Raw genomic sequence first — 19,970 nt, 5'->3', positions numbered from 1 at the left:
CACCTGCCTCGGCGAATGCGGGGTGGTTCCCCTCATTCCGCCTCAGTTACACTACGTCAGCGATTGCTGCGCAAACAGTCTCCACGTATGCGTACACCATAATTACTCTACCAAGCAAACAAATGGGGTAACACTCGTCTGGTATGAGACGTTCTTAAGGGGGGGTGGGGGTGGTCCACTAGAGGCCGGACTGCACAGTAACCTGGGTTCGGTGTGGGGCGGCGGTGGTGTGGGTGGACTGCTGTGGTCTGTTGTGGGGTTGTGAACCACTGAGGGCTACGGCGGGGACAAAGCCCCTCCGTCGTTTCTAGGTCCCCGGTTCAATACACACGTGTACTGTTACAGGAACATATTGATGTCTATGAACGGCGCTGTGTGTCAGAGTAACAAATTTACCTTCGCGTTGTGCCACAAGTCGAATCCGCTGTTGAAGTGTGTATCCAACTGAATATTGGAACACATGGAAATCCCCTTGTCGTCAGACGACAACCTTTATGTCAGATGTCACGCGATATTGACATAGATGCGGACTGGACACTAACAGGGAGACTGCCCTCTAGTCACCGCCGACTTCTTCCAAATTTATCTTATATGCGGAGTTTGGCCAGCAGTGAAAGTGACAGACGTTGGAGCTGCAGATGGCCAAACGGCCACAAAAAATATTGCATTTTAGGCGCGGTTGGGGCGAGTCATGAGACATTTATGTCAGCATGGTTACCAGGCAGTGGTTGGTGCAGAACGGTAATCCGAGGGACCAGTGATTCAGACCCTGCGCGGAACTTTATTTTTAATTTTTATGCAACATTCTGTGCAGATACACCGAAGTCATTCTTAATGTATTGTATTTATTAATATTTTCATAAAAGTATGGAAAGGAAAGGTTAAGAAAAATATGAAATTGCAAATAACTTTCCAAGAAGCGATTGCAATTAAAGCGAACAGAACTTCGTATTGCGTTAGTTCCATTTTGACCTTCGAGCAACCTTCGGCAGCTCACCCTACGATGTCTATTTTTATCGTCAAGTGAAGAATTTGACATAAAGCTTCAAAGCTGCTCGTACCTCATCGAGAGACAAAGAAAAATCATAGCCCGAAAAGAACGCATCATAATACATTCCATTGTGCATCATCAGCCATCCTCACCAATATTTGGCGAAATGATGGATTACGCTTGGTTTACTATCAGTCTTTTGCGAATAAAGAGAATCTTTTATGAACGTTAACAATGTTTTGTTTGTATAGAAACTTAAAACAACTAAGTAATTGTAGTCTGAGCAAGATCCCTAGAGAATTACAGCTTCGCCTTTTTTTACGATGAATATCAGCCCAGCACGTGTAAGTTATAAACGGTAAAGTAATGAAAGTATCTAATTATGCATACGAAGTTTTCGTGTATGCCGTAAATCCCTTTCTGGAAATGTATTTACTATGAGAAGTTTTTATGTGGCTTTGCTTTTCACGCCTTGTGTAAAAATATTAGTAATTACAATATACTGAGATTTTTTCGGATAATTTGCAATGTAACTAAAGTAAGAATTGAAAATAAAAACATTCCGATTAGGGATTCCAGCCCACAACTGTGAGATTATCGTTCTGTATTCTTTCCGCTGCGCTAACCGCTCCCGGGAAACTACGCTAACGTAAATGTCTCACGCCTCGCCCCACCCGCACCAGAAACCTATTTTATTTTTTTTATTTTTTTTTTAAGCGCTTGGACATCCTGAGCCTCGCCTTTGTCAGCCTTACATGTACCACAAATTTGTACGAAATCGGCGATGACAAGGAGCCACGGTCTCCATGTAAATCTGTTCTCTCTTCAATGCTTGCGTGCCCCTTACACATAGGCACACCATATCTACCTCGGCGCTGTCTAGTATGCTGACATTTGGCTTCCAGCGGTTTCCCATTGTGACGGAGCTTTGGGTCCCTTTCTGGAGCGTTCCTGTTCTAACGTCAGTACGTCTGCAGAATAAATTCATGAAGATGGTATCTGTTCTGTCGGACATGTCCGAAAGAACAGATACCATCGGCGACCTTGCAGCTCTCTAGAATGAAATGATAATTAAATCAAGACCCTAAGCTGCCGACAGGCGTTGATATACATCAACGGTGACAGTTGAAAATGTATGCCCCGATCGGGACTCGAACCTGGTATCTCCTGCTTACATGGCAGTCGTTGTATCCATCCGAGCCACGGAGGGCAGAGAGGATAGTGCGACTGCAGGGATTTATCCCTTGCACGCTCCCCGTGAGACTCACATTCCCAACTTAATGTCCACACACTACACTCGTAGTGCCCCTACCCATTACACTCATTACTCGCGACAGACAATCTCAGCGAGTCCCGTAAGAGTTGGGGCAATGTGCGTGCATCTGCAGAGAAGAAGGAGGTCAATGGCCGGTTAGCCTTAACTACGTGAAGATGAATGTGGGTCTCACGGGGAGCGTGCAAGGGATAAATCCGTGCAGTCGCACTATCCTCTCTGCTCTCCGTGGCTCGGATGGATAGAGCATCTGCCATGTAAGCAGGAGATCCCGGGTTCGAGTCCCGGTCGGGGCGCACAATTTTAACTGTCACCGTTGATCAACGCCGGTCGGCAGCTTAGGGTCTTTATTTAATTATCATTTAATTCTAGTGAGCTGCATGGTCACCGATGATATCTGTTCTTTCGGACATGTCCGAAAGAACAGATACCATTTTCATTTAAGGCTAACCGGCCAATGACCTTCTTCTTCTGTGCTGGAAGCACACGCATTGCCCGAACTCTTACGGGACTCGGTAAGATTGTCTGCCGCGAGTAATGAATGCAGTGGGCAGGGGCACTACGAATGTAGTGTGTGGACATTAAGCTGGGACTGTGGGTCTCACGCACTACTCTCTGTGCCCTCTGTGGCTCGGATGGATAGAGCTTTTGCCATGTAAGCAGGAGATCCCGGGTTCGAGTCCCGGTCGGGGCACACAATTTTAACTGTCACCGTTGATCAATGCCGGTCGGCAGCTTAGGGTCTTGATTTAATTATCATTTCATCACAGAATAAATTGGTTTTGTCTTTAGAGTTTGTAAAACAGCAATATTCCTGGACTGCACCAGTTGCTCCATGGTTCAACAGAGCAGTCAAAACATTTCTGTTCGCGATCCACGACCAAAATAAGGGATGGCACAAATTACCACACGCTCAACAGCAAGTTGCATTTAAGAGACCGCGCAGCACCCTTCTGAAGAAATACAAGCGTAATTTCCGCACGTAGGCCGCAGCTGCTGAAGAAGCGCATTAGTTCCTCTGCCGTAAAAGCGAACGGCCAAATTACAGTGTATCCGACCATGCCCCTGAATTCTAAGCAAGGACGTGTAATATATGGAGGGAATAGTGAGAAGCAATAAGACAGCTCATAATTCGTCAGTACAGTACCCGCCTTCACATCATGTTCACGGATTTTACATGTGGCAGATGACGATATCTTAATGCCCATTGTAAGGATGGGTTTTCCCGTTCTCGTCCAAAGGCTAGTCCTCCCGAGACTCCCAAACTTGGTCGTGCGGCTAAATACCTGAAGCTAATTTAAATCACGTGCTCTTTCCGTATGAGGGGCATCGTAATTAGCAAGTGACTTTGTGCAACAGACAGATGATATTTCAAAAACCATAGGAAATTACAACTGTTTACAGGATCAGCAATTGCTTTTTAAGATCTTGTAGCCTGCACATTCTAAATGAGTGTATTCACACGTAGAGATTCGGTACCACAGGCCGTTATCCTAAGGTGTCATACCTGAGTATCCGTTAGTCTTTCACTGAAGCCGTAGTATAATCAGAAAATTTTTATAGTACCACTTAGAAACAACTTATCGTATTTGTATTAGTTTTTACCTGTGTCACTCGATAATCTGAAAGTATTATTTTGTTCACAGCCCCTTTGATGTGTCATTGATATTCTTACAGCATTTATTTAACTGATAGACGTAACATTTGAGTAGTGAGTTGCTGTCTGCGAGATACGTACACCAAACCCCCATATAATACCTAAACAAATAAATGTTTCAACAAGAATTGTCTCAGAATTTGATAAGTACAGCAAATTCCCGTGAAAGAATGGAACATTTTTCAAGCACCTTCATGGTTGGTAAGCTCAGTTATTGCGGGGCTCGTATAAAGAACTTCAATACAGCACAGCATACGTTCACTGTTGGCAGTCTTTTGACTTGGTCAGTATGTCGACTGCGATTGAAACTACAGAAAAACGTGGCTCTGTGCTGCTGTTAAACATTTACATTTGAAGGGTGCGACTGCCGCACAAATCAAAACAGAACTGGATGAAGTTCACGTGGAGTCTGCACCATCGTTGAAGACCCTTAGCCGCGCGGTCTAGAACGCCTTGTCACGGTCCGCGCAGACACGATGGGATGAAAAAGCTGGAGAATCGCTGCACCAAGTATATATCTGTCAGAGGAGACCATGCCGTGAAGTAAGGCGAGTTGTTTCCGAAATAAGCATTTTCTCTCGCTTTTTTACCGAGGTATCAAATTATCCTCATAGGCTGTCCATATCTCGGTTTGTCTATGAATTTTCTGTTTGTTTGCCCTTGCTCCTAAACGACCCTTCTCAGTTACAGTATGTGTGTCATGGAAAACATAAAGCGTAGGAGTGCATTTTGCGCTAGGTTAGAGAATACAAGAATTACCAAACAGTGTTCCGCTTTTATATATTAGGAAAAAATTACGTTTCCTTCTGAGGAAAGGAGTTTGTCGTAGTCGCTTGGCGTTGCAGTAGTAATCGTGATTGCTACATGAAGTGACTCAAAAGTTTTTATTTTTCTTCCTTAAGCAGCAATAATTGTTAAGTCATTTGCAACCGAACTTCTTGCGTCGGTGGTGCTGGAAGGAACGCGAGTCTTCTGGCATCGTTGTGCAAGAACGCAGTCTGGACAAACTCGCTGTTCTGCGAATGCACAAGTATTGAAAAGCCAATCGCGGGGGTCGAACCGAGCCGCAGGCTTTTATGGCAGAGGAATGTATGCACTTCTTCGGCAACTGCGGCCTACGTGCGGGAATGCCGCTCATAGTCCTTCAGGAAGAGGCCGCGCGGTCTCGTAAATGCAAATGAAGCCAGGCTACCGCTGCATGCTTCGCTACCCCAACAGTCGCTTCTCTGACTGTGCGTCTCTGTGTGCCGTCTAGAGGTTTGTCCGGTTTTCCAGGTTGTGCACTGACTTTGCGATCGTTAACCTTTCCGTAATATAAGTGGAGAGCAAATAGTTTCCGTTCGAAGGCCGACAGCCCAGAATCGGTATGCCAATCAGGCAAAATGGCCGTGAACATTGAGGTAGTCATCCCACAGACGCAACAGGTTGAAAACACCGTGTCGTGCTGCGTGAAGAAGACCGTAACTGCCTGTTGCACATCCTCGTCCGACACGAACCGTCGGCCTTTCAAGGCCTTTTTTGACTGACCACAGGCGTGATACACAGAGAAAGATCAGGGTGCTCCAGTGTCTCACACTCGCCTTGACGTAAAGTCTGCGTTACGATATTTGCGATATGGGAACGTGTGTTATCATGAAGTAGCAGCACACCTTATCACGGTTTTCCCGGACTGCCTTAACTGCACGCCGTAATTTCTGCAGCGTTCCGTTTCCCAGTGATGGAGACACCAGGTTCCTTGAATGGATGAGGCTGGCCTCCCACATCGACCGGTGTCTGATGTCCAATCGCGACGAACACCAAACTTGGCGTACCATTCCACAGTGGTGGTTTTCGACAGACATGCTGTACCATCCATATTCTTCATTGTCCGATGGATGACTACCGGTGTTAGTCCTTCGGCAGCCAAGAAAAGAACAGCACGATGCTCCTGTGTGGTCACATTCGGTAATAAAGTCGCCACAGCTCACGCGGGGTCGCACGCACACACGTCATAAAGACACGAATGCTTCACTAATACCTTGACTACGTGTCAGTGCTTACGTAACCGCGTCATTGTCACACTACGTTCCGTTTAGGCTGCAGCAACGGCCCTAAACGGATACCTTTTGATCGTCCCTTATACATGGTGATTCGAAAGTCACTATACATTTTGTACTTAAACAAATTTTATTAACCAATATGTAATGGCACTGCAACTTGTGTTACAATAGGACATAGATTCAGTACATTTCAATTTGACCACCTTGCATGTCTAGGCACACCCCCCAGCGCTCCACGGTAGACTGAAAAACCTGCCCAAGCATATCTGGTGTAATCTCAGCAGCTGCGGCTCGAATCCGCTGTGTCAAGTGTTCAGTGCTGCGGATCTTCACCTGGTATACCTTAGACTTGATAAACCCCCATGCAAAAAAGTCTAAGGGTGTCAAGTCAGTAGCCGGCCAGGGTGGCCGAGCGGTTCTGGGCGCTACAGTCTGGAACAGCGCGACCGCTACGGTCGCAGGTTCGAATTCTGCCTCGGGCATGGATGTGTGTGATGTCCTTAGGTTAGTTAGGTTTAAGTAGTTCTAAGTTCTACGTGACTGATGACCTCAGAAGTTAAGTCCCATAGTGCTCAGAGCCATTTTTTTGTCAAGTCAGGAGAGCGGGGTGCCCACATCTGTGGAGAGGCACGACCAATCCATCTGCCGGGAAATGCTTAGTTCAGATAATCCCGAACAACGAGGGCATAATGCGGTGTGCACCATCCTGTTGAAAAACAACAGTAGCCATAATCCCGTCAGTTATCAACTGAGGCTCCAAAAAACTGTTCCAACATATCTAGGTATGTGGTTCCAGTAACGGTTTGTTCTACGAAGAAGAAGGGCCCGTACAGTGCTGACCCCGTTATTCCTAACCTCACGTTCACTTCTGCTGTGTCCCGTTGCCACTCCTGCAGCACACTTGGTTGTTCGTCTGCCCAGATGCTGCAGTTGTGTCTTCTCATATGTCCACAGGTATGAAATGTAGCTTCGTCACTGAACAAGACATCTGGCATCAAATTATCATTTTCCACAGCTTGTAGCAGGTCATGGCACATAGCTGGTCTGGCTGCGTAGTCTTCCACTTCAAGCTTATATACGACCTGGATGTGGCACGCACGTTTGTGCAGCTTGTAACGAACAACTGTCCATACAGTGGTTTGAGGAATACCAAGCTTCCAACTAAGTCTCCTGGTAGATGCGTGAGATCGCATCCTGTACACTTTGCACGGTGTCTGGCGTTACGGCCGGCCTCCCTGGGCGTTCTTCATCTGAAACACTACCAGAACGCTGGAATTTATTAACTGGGGTCTTGATAGCAAGCCCGGTAGGACCTGTTTTCCGGAATCGACGGGCAAAGTGTGTCCGCACGTGTTCATACGTCATCCACGAAGACGAACAGAAACAACAGCGATTTGTTCTTCTTTGGTTAGCATTCTGTCGTAGTCCCTGCAAGAAACAAACATTCCGTTACTATATCACTGAAATGTTTAGTGACTTCAGAATCACCCTGTATTATGTGTTAGGCAGCATGATAACTCCTTATCGGATTTTTAATAGATCTTGCGATTTGTTTCCTACGATTTGGACTTGACGAAAGAAATTCTCCTGCAAAAAATGGGTTCAAATGACTCTGAGGTCAGCAGTCCGCTAGAACTTAGAACTACTTAAACCTAACTAACCCAGGGACATCACACACATCCATGCAGGCAGGATTCGAACCTGCGACCGTAGCGGTCGCGCGGTTCCAGACTGAAGCGCCTAGAACCGCTCGGCCACACCGGCCAGCCAATTCTCCTGCAGAATTTCTCGCTTTGTATTGCTGTTTCCTCAGTTTTTTTCTGAAACGTTAAATACGTCTGCTGAACTTAGAAAAAACATATCTTTCTATATGAGGAGGGTGTTTTAAATATTATTTTTGGTTAGCATTAGCAAGAGAAGTCTGCTCTAATGATGTCTTTGTTGCGAATTAATGATTTGTTCGTATATTTCTTTATGTACCCTGGCTAAATTAGGGTCTACTTGTTCTCTCTTACTCTAGGCCAGATGTCTTGCATCCTGCAACATAATTTTGTAGAAATTCATGTCAGCGTATGAGATTGGGGTATTGATTTGTACATGGTGATTCAAAAGATTGCACACGGATTAAAGGAGTCCATAGAGGAGTCGAAAAAAACTATTTTGGAATATGAGCTTATGGTATTCGAAGTAATCCTGAGCCGGTGGAAACTTTAGAATCGGAGGAACAACAATGACAACCTATATACTCACGTCGTAAGCTAATCAGGGATATCGTACTGTTCCTGTGCATGTACAACTGCCTATTGACAATCGCGTTCCATCTGTTGTCATGTCGTTAGTGTCTTGTATTCAAGCTATGTACGTAAATCGGCCTTTTTTTGTGCGCTCTGAGGTTAGAAGGGGAGATCAGACTGCATGGCCGCCTCACTCTCCTGATATGGTTCAAATGGCTCTGAGCATTGTGGGACTTAACATCTGAGGTCATCAGTCCCCTAGAACTTAGAACTACTTAAACCTAACTAACCTAAGGACATCACACACATCCATGCCCGAGACAGGATTCGAACCTGCGACCGTAGCGGCCGCGCGGTTCCGGACTGAAGCCCCTAGAACCGCTCGGCCACCGCGGCCGGCCACAAAGTAACATCCTCGTCAAGATACTTGCAGCGTCTGATAAGGTTCGCGCGATGCCTGTTGTACTGTTGTACTGTTGTACTTTGTGGAGTGCGCCATCATTTGGTACGAAGATGTTATGCCTGAGGTGAAGGTTTTGGTCGCCATGTTGAACACATTCTGTAATATGCAACACTGTTGATTTTACAGTATCTTTGCTAAACTTACGGTGCCTGTGGGTTGACCAATCTTGTTGTTCCTGACCGTCCAGTGCTTTCACTGCCTCAATGTTACTTTCAAGACCATAAATTCGTATACAAAAGTTCTAAATGTCGACTGCTCTATCATCCCTTTAAATTTATCCGCTATCTTTTGAATCACTTTATTACAGTCATCGTCATACCTAGGGAAAGAAGAGAACGAAGTAAAAGGATGTGAGGTTCTTAAGTGTCATTGGCCTTACACATCGATCTTTTACGGGAGTTTTAACATGATTTACATTTCTAGTGAGCACTGATAAACGATTCCAAACATACGCTGCTTCTGGTGGATGAAGCTACAAATAAAAATAATCTTTGAACAACATTGTTAAACGCTGCTAGCGCAGGTGTAGCAAGTCCGGTCGAGTCGAGTCAGTATATTGGTGTCTATTAGTAGATGTGATAATAGGCAGTTAATTCCCGTGTTGGTGTGGAATGGAGTTAGGGTGATTAGTGACACATTGTACGTGTGATTACTGGAATTGTGTACATACGTTGTGCTCTGCTTTACTGCCAGCCATGAATAAATGCCAGAGGTAGTTGATCGCATAAGTGACTTTGAATTACAACCGTGTTATGATCCGGTCATAAATATCTACAGCGTAAATTTTTGTGTGTTCAGTTCGAGCCTGCACCGTAGATTTTACGTGAAAGGGTCGGGATAGAATCGTAAAAATGTTTCGTGGTAATATGCAATTTAACTATGAATGTCTTTAATACAAATATTACAGAAGAGATGGATCACGAATTTGGACTACTGCTGGCTGCTGTATGCGTGATAGGCCAGCATTTTAACCGCTTTCCGCCGTTTTTTTTAAATTCTTTTTCGATGCTGCCGTAGCCCTCGCATTCACTCGCCACATTACTTTTCAGACTTTTTGGATGCTTTGGGACGCGAGCTTTCCTCTGACTTGCGTTTTCTATAAATTCGAACATGGTTACATGTTTCATTATTTTGTCATTTCCAATTTAACGCCGATTTTCACTGATATTCCGGCGAATATTTTAAATTGTCTCGCTTTGGATCCTAGCAGGGCTCCGCAAGCTCTTCACAATGACACCCGAATCAATCACGTAGCTAAAAGCGTTTTCCACGCTACACGAAATCATAACTTTACACGTAAAGCTAATTCGTAAGAATCACTCGTGCCTACACTGATGCGATGTAACAGCCAAAACAAATACTGCGCGACAAACTCGTACAGACGTGATCTATCCGTTGTGGGCTCAACTGTTATTTATGAATTATTAGTCTCGTAGCTATTAGCGATTCCAATATGACGCCGGCCGAAGTGTCCGAGCGGTTCTAGGCGCTTCAGTCTGGAACCGCGCGACCGCTACGGTCGCAGGTTCGAATCCTGCCCCGGGCATGGATGTGTGTGATGTCCTTAACTTACGTAAGTTTAAGTAGTTCTAAGTTCTAGGGGACTGATGACTTCAGATGTTAAGTCCCGTAGTCCCAATATGACAATGTTCGACCAACGAGAAAATAGGTGTTTTCACGTCAAAAATAATTAATTGGAAGGTGGGTTACTCTACCAGCGGCAGCCGTAGGGAGAAGTAATATGATGTGGCTTAGCTTATATCGTCGTACGAAGATGGAAACAGGTGGGTATCGTCATAAGGGAAAAGAAAGTTTGTAACTTGTGTGAGATGTTGGTTGCAAGTTGTTGTGTAGGAGATAGTCTGAAGTAGAAGCCACCGTTAATTGAAGACATGAGAAAGCACTTTTTTAAAATCCTGGGAGAAATGTGGTTCCCTCTTATGTTACGCAACAGATTATTATATTGGGGCAGTCAAATAGATCCAGTTTGTGAGCGTAGCTGGAGCGTATATACAACGTAATGCGATTCCGATGCGAGTATATAAGCACCGACTTGTAGGCAATGGATGAGTATGGCATTCGCGTCTTCCCAAAGTGCATTCGGAAAATGCGGAAACTTGAGCTATGGCGACATTATTACCAAATGCGTGCAAAGAGGACAAACGTGCTGCTATTGAAATGTTCAAGTGTGTGTGAATTCTCAAGGGACCAAACTGCTGAAGTCATCGGAACCTAGACTTACACACTACTGAAACTAACTTACGCTAAGGATAACACATACTTCCATGCCCGATGGAGGACTCGAACCTCCGGCGGGAGGGGCCGCGCGGCTCCGCTACTCTTTTCTTGGCAGCCGAAGGACGAACACCTCTATACATCTGTCGGCAGTGGCGGGTCTACTTGAAAACCTGGAATTCGCCGGGAATTGTAGTTTACCTGGAAAAGTCAGTGAAATCTCAGGGAATTTCAGAAATTTTGTAGAATCTCAGGGTATTCCGTGTTTTTAATATAATAATGGAAGAGACAGAGCACATTCCACGAGATAAATTATCGATGTTTAAAAGCTGCTATTGAACTACAGCGGAGTGGAAAGAGAAGACGTTATGTGTGATAAATGCCCGCATCTCGTGGTCGTGCGGTAGCGTTCTCGCTTCCCACGCCCGGGTTCCCGGGTTCGATTCCCGGCGGGGTTAGGGATTTTCTCTGCCTCGTGATGGCTGGGTGTTGTGTGCCGTCCTTAGGTTAGTTAGGTTTAAGTAGTTCTAAGTTCTAGGGGACTGATGACCATAGATGTTAAGTCCCATAGTGCTCAGAGCCCCGTGTGATAAACTCCGAACCCCCCCCCCACCGCCCATCTTCCCTCGCACTGTTAACTTCTCAGGAGCTTGAATGAGATATGGCGGAAGTAAAGCTGTGAGGACGGGGTGTGAGTCGTGCTCGGGTAGCTCAGTTGGTAGAGCACTTGCCCGCGAAAGGCAAAGGTCCCGAGTTCGAGTCTCGGTCCGGCACACAGTTTTAATCTACCAGGAAGTTTCATACCAGCGCACACTCCGCTGCAGAGTGAAAATCTGTTCGCTGCTCGTGGTCGTGCGGTAGCGTTCTCGCTTCCCGCGCCCGGGTTCCCTGGTTCGATTCCCGGCGGGGTCAGGGATTTTCTCTGCCTCGTGATGACTGGGTGTTGTGTGATGTCCTTAGGTTAGTTAGGTTTAAGTAGTTCTAAGTTCTAGGGGACTGATGACCACAGATGTTAAGTCCCATAGTGCTCAGAGCCATTTTTAGTGAAAATCTCATTCTGGAAACATCCCGCAGGCTGTGGCTAAGCCATGTCTCCGCAATATCTTTTCTTTCAGGACTGCTAGTTCTGCAAGGTTCGCAGGAGAGCTTGTGTAAAGTTTGGAAGGTAGGAGACGAAGTACTGGCAGAAGTGATGCTGTGAGGACGGGGCGTGAGTCGTGCTTGGGTATCTCAGATGGTAGAGCACTTGCCCGCGAAAGGCAAAGGTCCCGAGTTCAACGGTCCGGCACACAGTTTTAATCTTGCCAGGGAGTTTCTCAGGAGCTTCTTATGACATCATGTTCCTCCCCGTACCAGGACTTCTCAGGAGCTTTATTTTTTTCAAGTGTTAGTAACCAACCTGATTGGAGAATGTGTATGAGCAGCTTGTGATCGAAAACCACTGTTGTAGTGTGGCGCACGAAATTCCGTGCTGGCCGCTATTTGACGTAAGACGCCAGTCGATCTGAGGAGCCAACCAGAAGTCTCGCCAACTCCAGTGGGAGACACTTGAGCAGCCGCCCTATGGTTCTGAGCTCTGCCCTTCCGGTTATCAGGTCTCCGGTCCCTTATAATCGGCGTCAAAGGTCGAAGAGTCCTGTCGGACGTGGAAGTACAGCAGACACTGACAGACTTCTTCACACAGCAGGAATCTTTGTTTTACCAAACGGTTATCTTCAACACCATGATTTTGTCTGATTGGCACACCGACTTTGGAATAAACGGTCTTCGAACGAAAACTTTTTGATCGCCCCCTTATACATTGCAGTATTTCTTGCGGCGTAAAAGTTTTAGTAAACATACACCTACATGGTATGAAGGCGGATGGGACGAAGTAATATGGACTGTGTTGATCGAATATCTCGAGATCGTAAAGCATCGAGTTTTTAATGAGTATTGCAACAGGAACGATATGATCACATGCTGGCAGTGAGAAAAATGAGATGAGTGAGGTCAAGATTGAAACCTAATTCGGTTTCTGAAGGCAACGTGGGACTATCGCATATTTGAAAATATACCTGTGTTATCTGTAGGTCCTACTGGTAGTTTTTGTATGCTATTGAAGAAGAAATTTTTTAAGTCACTACAATGCCTCACGGAGCACCATCCTCGGCTGATGTAGGAATTTGTACAATGTTCACTGCATGCTGCATTACCTTACAGTAGATCGTTTGTAATTTTTATAATGACTCTTATTCATCTGAATACTTCCACGTACTGTACGGTGTAATATTTTCGCATTATAAGTCAGGAAGTGTGAAATCTTTGACGGTATGTCCATAACATCTCAACTGCCTGCAAAGAACTTGCTGTCCACGAATGAAGTATCCTCGTTATATATGTTTTACAATCTCTGAAGGAATTTTCTAGCCACACTCTTATTCTAGGCAATGCTTTCACGTAGCGAACCAGATAGGCTAATGAAGGTCGAAACTAAAGCAGACGGACTCTAAAAAGGAGTTGTTCGCCTTGTACACTACCTGAGGATGGAGCTTGCGCATTTTGGTGTTTGTTCTTCCTTTTCATTACGTATCTCGCATTATTGTCTCGATAAAGACCCAGTGGATTGTGCAGTGCCGCGTGTTTTTTTTTTCAATAGGGAGTCGTGGAAGATGAGACAGAGACACAGAATCGGATTACGGCAGCAACGCCACGTGTCCTCTGCTCGACACACATTGCGTAGCGTGGTGGTCATAAGCTGTGAACGATGCCGACCTCAGGGTTTCCCTTTGCACGGATCCGACAGGGGCAACACAGACTCCTGCTGCCCAATAAAGTTGTTGATTATATGAAGACGATAGAAGGGGGTAAAGCTTAGCGTTGAGAGAAGGAACAAGAATGCTCCCGTCCAATGCACGAGGTCATTAGATCAGGAAGGATGGGAAAGAAAATTGAGTGTCTCCTTTCCAAATGAGTCATACTGGGATACTTCTTATTGGATTTAAGGGAAACCACGGAAAATGTAAATATAGGTGGCCGGGCGTGGTTTTGTTCAGCACTGCTCCTGAATACGCGTCCACTGCGGCATCTCGCTTGGCTCCAGACAGGTGTTCGTCTTCTTCATCTGTTACTTCGATGGGGCAGCTAATATTTGAATAACCTTCCTCCCTGTCCGAAGAATACGCGTAAGGTATAGGCAGACGGATAAAGCACAACATATTACCGAGAGCACGGCGCAAGGTACCGGGCGAGATGGCGTAGCTGTTAGCACACTGTAGTCGCATTCGGGAGGACGACGTTTCAAACCTGCATCCGGCCATCTTGATTTAGGTTTTTCCGTGACTTCCCTAAACCGCTTCAGGCAAATGCTGGTATGGTTCCTTTGAAAGGACGCGGCCGACTTCCTTTCCCATGCTTGCCTAATCCGGTGGAAGCGATGACCTCGCTGTTTGGCCCCCCTCCCCCACATCAGCCGACTGCGCAAGGCGGCGTGCTGATGACGGGTGCTGTTCGTCGTCGCCTCCGCTGCATGGAAGTGGACTCCGCCTTGCAGACCGATCGAAGCGCGAGCGCGAAAACGCTTACAGTCTGTCTGCTCTACCGTTAAAACTAATATACAAGAAGCAATGAATAAAGTGGAATGGTTGTTGAGAAATGGGATTAAAATTTAGACTCAGAGGGCATCAATAATAAGATTCCCAGATAACATTGCTATCAGCAGTGAAAGTGAGAAAGAATTAACGACGTTTTCTGTATGCAATATGTGAACTGAGAATAAACGAAAAACCAAAGAAAGTAATGAGGAGGAGTAGAAATGAGGCTGGCGGGAAGATTAACATCAAAATTTGGCGATCACAAATTAAACGAAATTAAAAAAAAAGAAGAGAGTACTGACACAGGTGGACAGAGGGTTCCTATCTAAAACGTATACTAGTATCAAATATAAGTCTTCTGTTGAAAAAGAAATTTCTGGGAATGTACATTTGGACTACAGCATCAAAAAAACAAAAAAAAAATCAATTTGTAAGCAAATACGGACACAAGAACTTCAACATCAAGATGAATATACGACTGAATGCTTGATTGCGGGAAAACCGGAACACAAGACAATCGAAGCATTTGACTTTAGGTGGTACAAAAGGATGATGAAAAATTACTGTAATTATAAGAACTAAGGAGGCAATGGATAAGAGGAGATGACTGAGTAGAAGAAAGGACAGGATTATAGAACATTTGTTAAGACGGGAGAGGGACCTGGACAATGCACAATTTCTAGATAATGACAAAGATAACAATATGACCATATACAAGAAATAACAGACGTTTTCGGGTGTGGCAAACCACTTCAGACTTTGCAGAAGACTGCTGACCTATTAGAAGGAAGGAAGGAAGGAAGGAAGGAAGAAAGAAAACTCGTGCAGGAAGCAGCACTCTGCGGAAAAGGTGTTTTCGAATAGTGAATGTGCTGGTCAATAACTAACGACAAATACAAAAGAAAAAATTTTGCGGAAGTGAACTCTCAAAGAACGATCGTAGTTTCTTAATTTGTTTACCAGTGTTAATCATTGGATGTTTACCATGGTTAATCAGTGGACACGCAGTTTTTGACATATTCCGCAGGATTTGCTGTGGCCGTTTTTTTTTGTGTTTGTGTGTGTGTGTGTGTGTGTGTGTGTGTGTGTGTGTGTGAGGGGGGCATGATGTGTGTGTGAGAGAGAGAGAGAGAGAGAGAGAGAGAGAGAGAGCTGAAGGTTTTCACCATGAATTTCATAAGTTCATTCATAGTTTAAAATAAAATAGCAAAAAGCTGGTATGCTGCCTGTGTCTACACAATATGCCTTCATCTGCCTGTAGCCCTTGGAAACGGACAACTTAACACGAAGAATAGAGTTCTCCACTCTCAGTTTTCACCCTGCTGCACTGATTATTCGAAATGGACAAATACTGGTATGATCCTCGATGACATGATTTTCGAGAAGAGATTTAAAAAATTAGGTCAGGGAGAGGTATTGGTGAATCTTTTTTATTATTCAAACAAAAATGGTTCAAATGGCTCTGAGCACTATGGGACTTAACTACTGTGGTCATCAGTCTCCTAGAACTTAGAACTACTTAAACCTAACTAACCTAAGGACATCACACACATCCATGCCCGAGGCAGGAAACGAACCTGCGACCGTAGTAGTCGCGCGGTTCCGGACTGCGCGCCTAGAACCGCTAGACCACCGCGGCCGGCATTATTCAAACCCTCATTATCAAACCCTCATTACTTTTCGAGAAAGGCAGCCATCGGTATACGGATTTTCATTTTTTTTAAAAATTTACTTGTTTTATTTGATAATTTAATTCTACGTAACTTTAAATATTTTATTCAAAAGTCTGGGATAGTTATAGAATTTTTTAATGTTTGAACGATGTCTAGTTTATTACTGAAAATGGAAGCAATAAAGATCTGAAAACCGGTTATTCCAGAAACCTGTGATTTTTTAGCGGTTTTTTTAATAGTCAGGCTAAACTGGAGATGAAAACAAAACGATGTAACACAAAATCTGTTGTTTCAGCGATAACCGCTATCCCTAGTTGTTTAACTCCACAAACAGAATGTAATTAGACCAGTTGGAAGGGAGATCCTAAAATTACAAAAATTAGAACTGCGAGTATAAACGCGAAGAAAGTTCTGAAAACTTGCACAAGCGCACTCACGCACAAAACAACGAAATCATGTTCTCTGATCTAACGCACCGTAAAAAGGGAAAAGCTGTCGAAAGAAATAAAAGAAGCAAGATATATCTGAGGCTGGCTGATCGCTGGATTAAAAGAGGATAAGCCAGCCACTCTGCGGCGTACTAATATCTGCAGCCTAAAAGCTTAGGCCAGAGTCCAGACTTACAACGAAATTTTGAAAGCTTGACTGCATTCGTCTCATCACGAGATAAAATACAGACAGATCCCCACCTAAATTCGCTTCTGCCTGCTTCTCGCAAAATAACATGCACCTATTTAAAATGTGGCTACACTGACTTGCACGCCACAGGGTCGTCTCGCCGGAGTAAACAGCCATGAGTTCTTTGGCGGCTCATGGCCGCCTCATCTCGCCAGAGCGACCGGCGTGAATATCGCCACGTCCGGATAACCATTTCTCCTCCCATAATCAACAGTTACGTGGCTCTGGACGGAACAGTAGAGACTAAAAGTAGTAAAGGTACATCATGACCAGAATACGCAAAAAAAAAAAAAAAAAAAAAAAAAAAAAAAATTATTGCGGACATTCGTTGTAAAAGTTACGTAGAGATGAAATCATTAGCAGAGGATAGGGGGCACCGTGAAACTACTCCAGGGCAATGTCTCGTTCGCTAACTATAGCGCCTGTCGCTGTGAGTTTGCGACTCAGTTAATGGAGTTTCCTGAGCTAGAGTTAGTGCCCTCTGTTATTTCCATTCGGAATATGTAATTAAGCAGTAAAATCTGAAAATTATGGAACTTGCTTACCGCTGCGTCTCTTTGCTCTAGCGCAGATGTGACCGAGTTTCCATATCCGAGCGGTGTATATTGAAGTACCACAAACTTTTCGTCCGAAATTAGCTTAACTGGAGATTCCACTGTGGAGCTCAGGGAAGGAAGGAGACGTGCCCCACTCCGTAGATTACAAATTCTTCGTCGTAGTACAATAAAGCAACCTGACAACCCCTCACGAATTACCCAGGTGCAGTTCGCGTACCGATTAAATTTCTCATTCCTTTATGACGATTTTTTGTAGCTACATTTATTCAGAGAGGAATACACTACTGCATTTACCTTGTAGTTCCTCTCTCGCATCAAATGGTCAATTTCGCATTAGATCTAAGAGCTCGGATACCTCTGATTGTATCATGTGTAGGCATGGTCCTGTTCGATGTAGAATGCCCTTTCCTTCCTCCGACCTTTGAACTTTCTTACCCAGCCAGTTACAGGGCACCTACAGTTTATCGTTGACTCCTAAACACAGTGCACTAGACTTTTTCATTTCAACAAACATCACCGGAGAGGAAATAAGTGGTGACTGATAAAAATAACTGATCATCTTTTAAGATCCGTATCGCGGTATTTTCATGTCCACGTATATTCTGTGAAATATTATGAGGGTAGCAGTGAGGGTAACTGCTACAAAAACCGGTTTAAGGTTGTAACCTGTTGGTAAAGGCGTTTATTGGGGACTGTTGCAATATTGTAACCAAGATAGGCACTAGGACAACACTCACCACAATAGTACAAGTTTGTATGCCTACTAGTTCCGCAGATGAAGATGTTGAAATAATTTATGTGAAACAGAAGAAGTTATTCAGATCGAAAATTTAATTTTGATGGCGGATTGGAATTCGATTGTGGCAAGAGGCTAAGAGAAATTTGTCCAAGTTAAAATTGATTAAGATCTACGAACCAAGAAAGACCGTTTACGTTGTGAGTACTATCAGTTGAAACGGAAATAGCGGCTGGTATTAACTATGACGTAATCCTTAAAAGTTCACTGAGGTGAAAAACTGAAAAGTTCGTTTACTTTAATTTGTGTTTGTTTTAATCTTTATTATTGCAAAAATACTTGTATTGTATACTAACAAAATTTGTGTATAATTGTTATTAATGTACTGTATAATTCAGCTCATTTAATTTAAGATGTTCTTCCTGACTGGAAAATGAAAGAGGCCTCACAATGCTGATTTCTCGCCAACGTCCAGTTTTCGTCTAGCGCTGCCACTGCCTGGAAAAGACGAACCATACCATCCCAACGTGTCCTCTTGCGTGCTTAAAATGTTAGAAAGATCTTGCAAGGCAGACTGGAATGGCGGTTTGAGAGGAAACCCCTTCTGCCAGTATCTCAATACGGGTTTCGAAAAGGAAAAGGCGCCCTAGGCAGCCTAGGTCTACATCTACATCTACATTTACATCTACATTTATACTCCGCAAGCCACCCAACGGTGTTTGGCGGAGGGCACTTTACGTGCCACTGTCATTACCTCCCTTTCCTGTTCCAGTCGCGTATGGTTCGCGGGAAGAACGACTGTCTGAAAGCCTCTGTGCGCGCTCTAATCTCTCTAATTTTACATTCGTGATCTCCTCGGGAGGTATAAGTAGGGGGAAGCAATATATTCGATACCTCATCCAGAAACGCACCCTCTCGAAACCTGGCGAGCACGCTACACCGCGATGCAGAGCGCCTCTCTTGCAGAGTCTGCCACTTGAGTTTGTTAAACATCTCCGTAACGCTATCACGGTTACCAAATAACCCTGTGACGAAACGCGCCGCTCTTCTTTGGATCTTCTCTATCTCCTCCGTCAACCCGATCTGGTACGGATCCCACACTGATGAGCAATACTCAAGTATAGGTCGAACGAGTGTTTTGTAAGCCACCTCCTTTGTTGATGGACTACATGTTCTAAGGGCTCTCCCAATGAATCTCAACCTGGTACCCGCCTTACCATCAATTAATTTTATATGATCATACCACTTCAAATCGTTCCGCACGCATACTCCCAGATATTTTACAGAAGTAACTGCTACCAGTGTTTGTTCCGCTATCATATAATCATACAAAAAAAGGATCCTTCTTTCTATGTATTCGCAATACATTACATTTGTCTATGTTAAGGGTCAGTTGCCACTCCCTGCACCAAGTGCCTATCCGCTGCAGATCTTCCTGCATTTCGCTACAATTTTCTAATGCTGCAACTTCTCTGTATACTACAGCATCATCCGCGAAAAGCCGCATGGAACTTCCGACACTATCTACTAGGTCATTTATATACGAGGGCGGTTCAGAAAGTAACCTCCGATCGGTCACAGTGCGGGTTGTGGGGGGAGTAGCGACGCCATCTGTGCGTTCACGCACTCAACAGGTCAGTCGGCATCAAGCCGTGGTCGAGTGAACGTCGTACCTGCGCTAGTTTAGTTTTTGTGGCAGTTTGAAATGTGTGCTGCAATAGAAAACCCCGCCAAATGTGAAGTGCGTGCTGTCATAAGGTTCTTTACAGCCAAAGGATATTCTGCAGCAGCTATTCATCGTGAGCTTTGTGCCGTGTACGGACCAAGAGTTATGAGTGAAGGAGTTGTCCGTGAATGGGTAC

At 44.7% G+C, this 19,970-nt stretch overlaps 1 protein-coding gene and 1 non-coding gene across 3 annotated transcripts in view; both read left to right on the top strand.

The window, feature by feature from the left end:
* LOC126165243 (protein-tyrosine sulfotransferase-like) overlaps positions 1 to 19,970 on the top strand; it is a 1,037,382-nt gene that overhangs the window by 967,433 nt on the left and 49,979 nt on the right. The window lies entirely within an intron of this gene.
* On the top strand, positions 11,592 to 11,666 carry Trnas-cga (transfer RNA serine (anticodon CGA)). Its single transcript has one exon. It is a non-coding gene; the product is annotated as a tRNA-Ser (tRNA).

Source organism: Schistocerca cancellata, chromosome 1, assembly GCF_023864275.1.
Source record: "Schistocerca cancellata isolate TAMUIC-IGC-003103 chromosome 1, iqSchCanc2.1, whole genome shotgun sequence".
Lineage (NCBI taxonomy): Eukaryota > Metazoa > Arthropoda > Insecta > Orthoptera > Acrididae > Schistocerca > Schistocerca cancellata.
The sequence above is the reverse complement of the archived record's forward strand: the minus strand, read 5'-3'. Positions and strand labels throughout refer to the sequence as shown.